This window comes from Spermophilus citellus (genome assembly GCF_964194105.1).
Source record: "Spermophilus citellus genome assembly, chromosome: 3".
NCBI classification, from domain to species: Eukaryota; Metazoa; Chordata; class Mammalia; order Rodentia; family Sciuridae; genus Spermophilus; species Spermophilus citellus.
Window position 1 is genome coordinate 87840021 of NC_138184.1, and position 6000 is coordinate 87846020.

Below are 6000 nucleotides of genomic sequence, written 5' to 3' on the forward strand. Positions count from 1 at the left end.
ATAGCCCACAGACACATGGCCACCACCAGGCATCATCAGGTAAACCACTGGGTGTGGCCCAGTGACAAAGGCACTCAAGAGGTGGGACATTTTGAGGGCTTAGAAGTTATCTCGCAGGGGTCAAGCAAGGGCCAGCTCCTTCTCAGGAACAAGAAGGGTTTGGACAACATCCACTTGATGAGTTAAACTTTAACCACAGCCTGCAGCTCTACATACCAAGAGGTGGACTCATCTCCTCCCTTGATTGAAGTGGCCTTGTGACTTGCTTTGACCAAGGAGTGATGAGGTAGCTGCAGGTCTAGGTCTTAAGGAGGACTGGCCAGTCACAGTGAAAGGTAGCTGACTACCTTGAGACCACCAGCTGTGAGGAAGCCCAGGCTAAACAGGGGACGACACCCAGGTGCATCAAGGGCCTAGACAGGCAATGGAACCTTCTGGAGCCTTCCAGCCTAGCGCAGCTGCCAGCTGCATGCAATTCAAGGAACAGTTGCAGCCAGTGCCACGTGGAACAGAAAAGCCACGTAGCTGCACTCACATCAACGCAAAGAAAGGCAAAATAATAACTGTGGTACTTTTCAGCCACAGAATTAACTGTGGTACTTTTCAGCCACAGAATTGCGGCACAGTTGGCTCCACAGCAACAGACTACTGAAACACTGTAATCTTTTGTTGGGACCCTTTTTTTGTCTATGGTGTTGATGTCTGGAGCCATGGCAGCCTTCTTGGCACTACATAGAGTAGTGTGTAGTCTCAAGCTTACAATGTGCTGAGCAGAGAAAAGCAAAAGAGGGTAAAGATCTGGGACCTGGATGGTGCCATGAGTTGACACAGGGAACCTGGAAACTTCCATCTCAAGACTTCTTATTTCTTAAGCCTCTGTTAACTCCTCCTTCTGCCCCTGGTGGCCAATCCTCCCTCCAGCGGATACAGCAGATTGATTTCAAATATGGAGAAGATGATACTGGAAGGACACTGTGCCCACTATGTCTTTTTGTTCAAATGCTTTCACACCCTGGAGACTTGGGGCCACTGGAAAGGACTGCCCCCAGGATTAGCTTATTCCTAGAGAAAACAGACAGCTCACCTGTAAGTGTATCTTTCAGTTGCAAACCAACCAGTCCAGAGCTCCTGCCCCCCAAGGACCCCTGCCACGGGCCCTCATGCTCCAGCCCCCTGGCCCCTGCCCCAGACAGCCCAGCGCCTGTGCCAGAGAACTCTGCAGTACCCATGCCCCATATCCTGCTGGAAGCTCACAGACCAGCCAATCCGAAGCCTCCTTGGCCTGCTGCCCTGCCTCGCCCACCTGTTCCTTCCTGTGGAAGCCACAAGAAGGCTCGGTGACACCTCCCCCACCCGCTGCCTCCTGACTCCCCTCCCCAGGCTCCTCTGCGTGGCCCTGCTTGGCGTGCCGAGCCCTGTTTCTGGGAACCGGCAGGTGTAAAGTCCTTCCTCCACCACAGTCACTGTGCCTGAGTCATGTCATATCCGATGAAAGAAATCACAACAGGCACTGACCGCAGAGCCCGGTGCCTAGGGCCCCCAGGCAGCTGCTGCCATTATTATTGTACCAAAATACAGAAGAGCCTCTCGGGCTTGTGTCCTAGTTGGGGAACTGATGTCTGAGACTCAGATGGCTATCGCCATGAGCACAGCCAGGTGTCCGCCATAGGTTGAGGTGTCCCCTCTGGAAGAGCTCAAATGGAGGGGACTAGGACCTTCCACCTTCTCTCCCCAGGCCTGGAGAGCTCGTGGGCAGAATCCTGAGCCAGGCTGGTCTTGAGCCCGGTGCAGGGTGGAAGTAGCTCTGACCAAGTCTAGAGGTGGACAGTGGGCCATGGAATCCTGGACAGGTCTCGGGGTTGCCGAGTTCCAGACTGGGCCACGTGGCACAACCCCTGCTGCCCTGAGAGCGAGGTGGGGTTTGCCAGGTCAAGGGCTGAGCTGCTTAAGTACTGGCTTTTCCTCACTCTTGGGTTTCTGGAATAAGAGGAGAAAGACACAATCACAGAATGCGGCTGTAAGGAAACGGATTTTCCGAATCTGACGCCTCAGTGCAAATTTCTGCTCTGCCTCACACAGCTTGGTAGTCAAGAGGGTCAGGGGTCCTCTCTGAGCGTCTGTTTCTTTTCTAAAAACCAAGGGTAAGAGCTGCCTACCACACGGGTTCTCTGAAAACGGGTGCTTAGGCCAGCACAAAGCAAATGCTCAATAACTTGCTGGATCTTATTGTCCGGGAAAATCTAATCAGGGACCTCATTAGGGTTGACTGTTAAGAAGAGAGCAGATACCACTTCTGGATCTTTCCAAAGACACCGGTCCTTCTGTTGGTCAGCAGTGTTCACGGCCCATTCCTTATTGAACTCAGGAGTGGTCGAGGGACCGACTTTGGTTGAGGAAACGTGGACAGAGGACACTATCACTTCTTGAAAGAAGAGCTAAGAACCAGTTTGCGTGAGCAGAGCCCTTCCTGCCCCGTGGTGACGCAGTTTCCAGGTCCCAGGTGGCCTTCACCCTGGTCCCAGAGGCACCCGCGGCTCCGCGGGGGCCTGGAGCACACCAGTCAATGGTTCTGGCAGGAAAACGGAAACCACATCAGTCATCTTAACAGAATAACTTAATAGAGTCAACGCACGTGGTGGGGACAGGGGAGGCCGAGGAGAGTCGCAGGCTGCCCAGGGACGCTGAGGGTCTGGCACTCACCCAGCCCTCGGCAACCACAGGAGGGGCTCCGTCCCTGTCCCATTTTTTTTTTATTGGTTGTTCACAACATTACAAAGCTCTTGACATATCATATTTCATACATTAGATTGAAGTGGGTTATGAACTCCCAATTTTACCCCAAATACAGATTGCAGAATCACGTCGGTTACACGTCCCTGTCCCATTTTATAGACAAGGAGGCCCAGGCACGAGGGGGAGGGTCGCATCTCTAACAGGGAGGCCCTGACGGTGCTCCAGGGTGAGAGCGAGGATGCTGATCCTGTAACCAAAGGGCCTGACAGGAGCCCGAGGGACAATGGAGGTGGCCATTGCTGGTGTCCCGGAGGACCCAGCCACCTTCATCACCGGCTTCCAATGACACAGGAAATTCCCCGATTCAGCAAATCGCAGGTGCACCCTTCAAGGCACAGGGAGGGGGCTCCTGGAAGGTCTCAGCCAAGGGACAGGCAGAGGGGGCTCCCTCTCCGACCTGCCCATCCCCCCCACACTCCATGGGAAAGGCCGCAGGACGTTTCCCAGGTCTCAGGGGAGACCCAGGCCTCGAGCAGGAGGGGGACTTAGCTCCCGCCCACAGAGCAGGCCTCTGAGGCGAGGCCAGCGCCCTGCCCTGGACCCTGCCTTCTCCACTTGCCTAGTCCTGGCCCACCCCCCCCCAGCAGTTCCTGGGGTAGCAAGCTGTGCCCTTGAGCAAGCCACCAAGCTTCCTCTGAGCCAGTTTCCTCATCCATACGACGGAGATGACGAGACCCCTCAGCCACAAGACAGGTTCACGGTGGTACAGATATAAGGAGCAAAGCCAGGGTCCAAACCCAGTGACCATCAGCGGGTGCCAGGTCTTCCTGCCGCCTCTGAGCAGGATGGACTCCCCAGTTCACCTCAGTCCCTCCCCAGTATTCTCTTTCCATTCCTCCCAGTCCCCCTGGGCTCTGTGTTTCACACCCCCACATTCCAGGGGCTCCACCACATGGCAGTTTTCCCAAGGAGCCGATTGAGGATGTCTGAGCCACACAGGCAGAGGGCTGGGGACTTAGCATGAAGTCCCTGAGTTCAGCCCTCAGGTTCTGGATCCCAGGCTCTCTTAAAGAGCCGTGCTCTCCTCAGACAGATTTAGATTAATCTCCTTATCCAGTAGCTCAGGATCAGGCGGGCCATCGGGTCACCTGCTTCAGCCTGGCCAGACCGGATTACCCGCTGTGACCCCGAAATTCCCTCATGCACACCTGCTCCTGAGATCTTTGCTGGTGATGAATCACAGCAGGGCATTTGGGGACCATGTGTTTCACCTTCTGGGAACATCCCCACTCAGGCGCAGAGGCCACCCAAGGTCAGGCTTCACTAGACCTCCGGAGCCTCCAATCTGTGCCCCAGCCTCCGAGGCCCCACCTGCCCTGAATCTGGGTCATTTTAAAGTTCCATTTAATTCCATTTAATGTCCCTGAAAATAAAAGATGATCAAATTAAGGGTCATCAAATTAAAGAATTTGAAAGCTACCAGAATGTTCTGAATTATCTGGCTTGGGGCTGTCTGAAGAATGTCTGCTGGCTTTTCCCGCCTGCCTTCCCCCGTACAAGCACCCAGGTCCCAATTTCCCACAAGAGGGGCTCCCTCCTCTGGAGGTTGGGGTGCTGTCTGCGACTCTGCTTGGCCAGGCCCAGCTGCTTCTTCCACCCGCAGTTCGGCTCCTGTTGGGGAGTCCCCCTCGGATTCTGGAACAGTCTTCCTCCTGCTCTTGCCTGCCTAGGCGCTTCCCGGTCCCTGCTGGTTCCCTTTCTCCCGCCCACAGGATTTGTGACAAGCGTCAGTCACCCAGCATCTGCTGAGAGCTGAGCATCCTTCTCTCCCAAATGTGCCTCCCACCCCCCTTTACCTCTCTGCCTTGGCCCAAGACTCATCTGCCCCTGTTCCACTGAAAGCGTGGGGTCACCCTCTCTCTCTGAGGGTTTTCTTCTCAGCTTCAGAGCGGGGGAGATTCTCCCGGTACCCTTCTTCCCTACAGCCCCGATTTGCACCGTGCAGAGATGTGGTGGCGGCGCTCATTTTCTGCACATCCCTGCAGGGAAACCTGGCAGGGAGCTCCCAGGCTCCACAGTCTCCCGCCCTCAGCTCACGGGGGCTGAGCCAGTCCAGATTTGGTGAACTATGGTTTGCAGGAGGGCATGGTAAAAACAGGCCAGGGGTGTGGAGTCAGGCAGACCTGAACTCAAATCCGGCTCCTGCCATGTGCTAGCTGTGTGACTTGGGCAAGTGACTTGTCCTCTCTGGGCCTCTGCCTGACGCAGGTTGCCAACTTCAGGAAATGCCAGTCATAGTGATGCACCAGGGGACGCCTCATATGCAGACTACGGAGTCCTGCAAGGTAATAGAGCACAGTTGTCAGGGTTCAATGTGGCAAGAGCAGGCACTTGGCCATCATCCCAATAACCTCAGCATTTTACAGAAGAGGAAACCGAGGTTCAGAGAGGTTAAATAATGTGCCCCAGGACAAGCATTGGATAAATGATTGAGTCAGGGTTTTAATTCAAAATTTCTTTGAATCCACAGAGACTGTGTTCTCTCTAGCCTATTACTCAATCTCCAGAGAATTCAGTTGGGTGGAAGTTATGCCTGCAGATAGCCAACACTCTGCCCTTGGGCCATATCTCAAAAGGCTTTCTCTGAAGTACAGTTGTCTCCCCTTCCCTCCTTTGCCTTGGAGGCAAGGCAACCATTTACTTCCCCACGGCTGATCCCACAGCAGACATTACTAATTGATCCTTGATCTCTTGCCTCCAGATCCAAGATGCAGCCCTCCAGGTAGACATCAGTGAAGGATCCAGGCAATACAAGCCACATTTATTGACCCTTCTCAAAATTGTAATCTCTTTGTGATCAGGGGGTGTCAATCAGCTCTGCCCACTCCCTGGCTCAAAACTGTAAAAGGTTTTCAGACCTTAAGGACTCAGGAAACCTGTGGATGGGTGAACTTGGCATTCCTCCTCATAGCTGCATGACTTTGTGTTGAGAGCCACAGCCGAGTCAGAATGGCCCCTGGCATTTTGCCAGAAGTAATGGTTGAGAGGTGAGCCATTAAGATGATGCTGGATTGATTCAATTGTATATTAGACCTTTACTGTCCGGTATAGGGGGGCTCTTGCTGCCTGGGTACCCGCTACTTTGGAGTTCCCGGTGGGATTCGGAGAGTGAGTGCGTGGACAGCGCGGGGGAGGGGGGGAGTTCCGGTTGGTGTGAGGTGGGTGGCTGGAGGAGCCTTGTGGATGGTGTTCGGGAGAGTTCCCAGG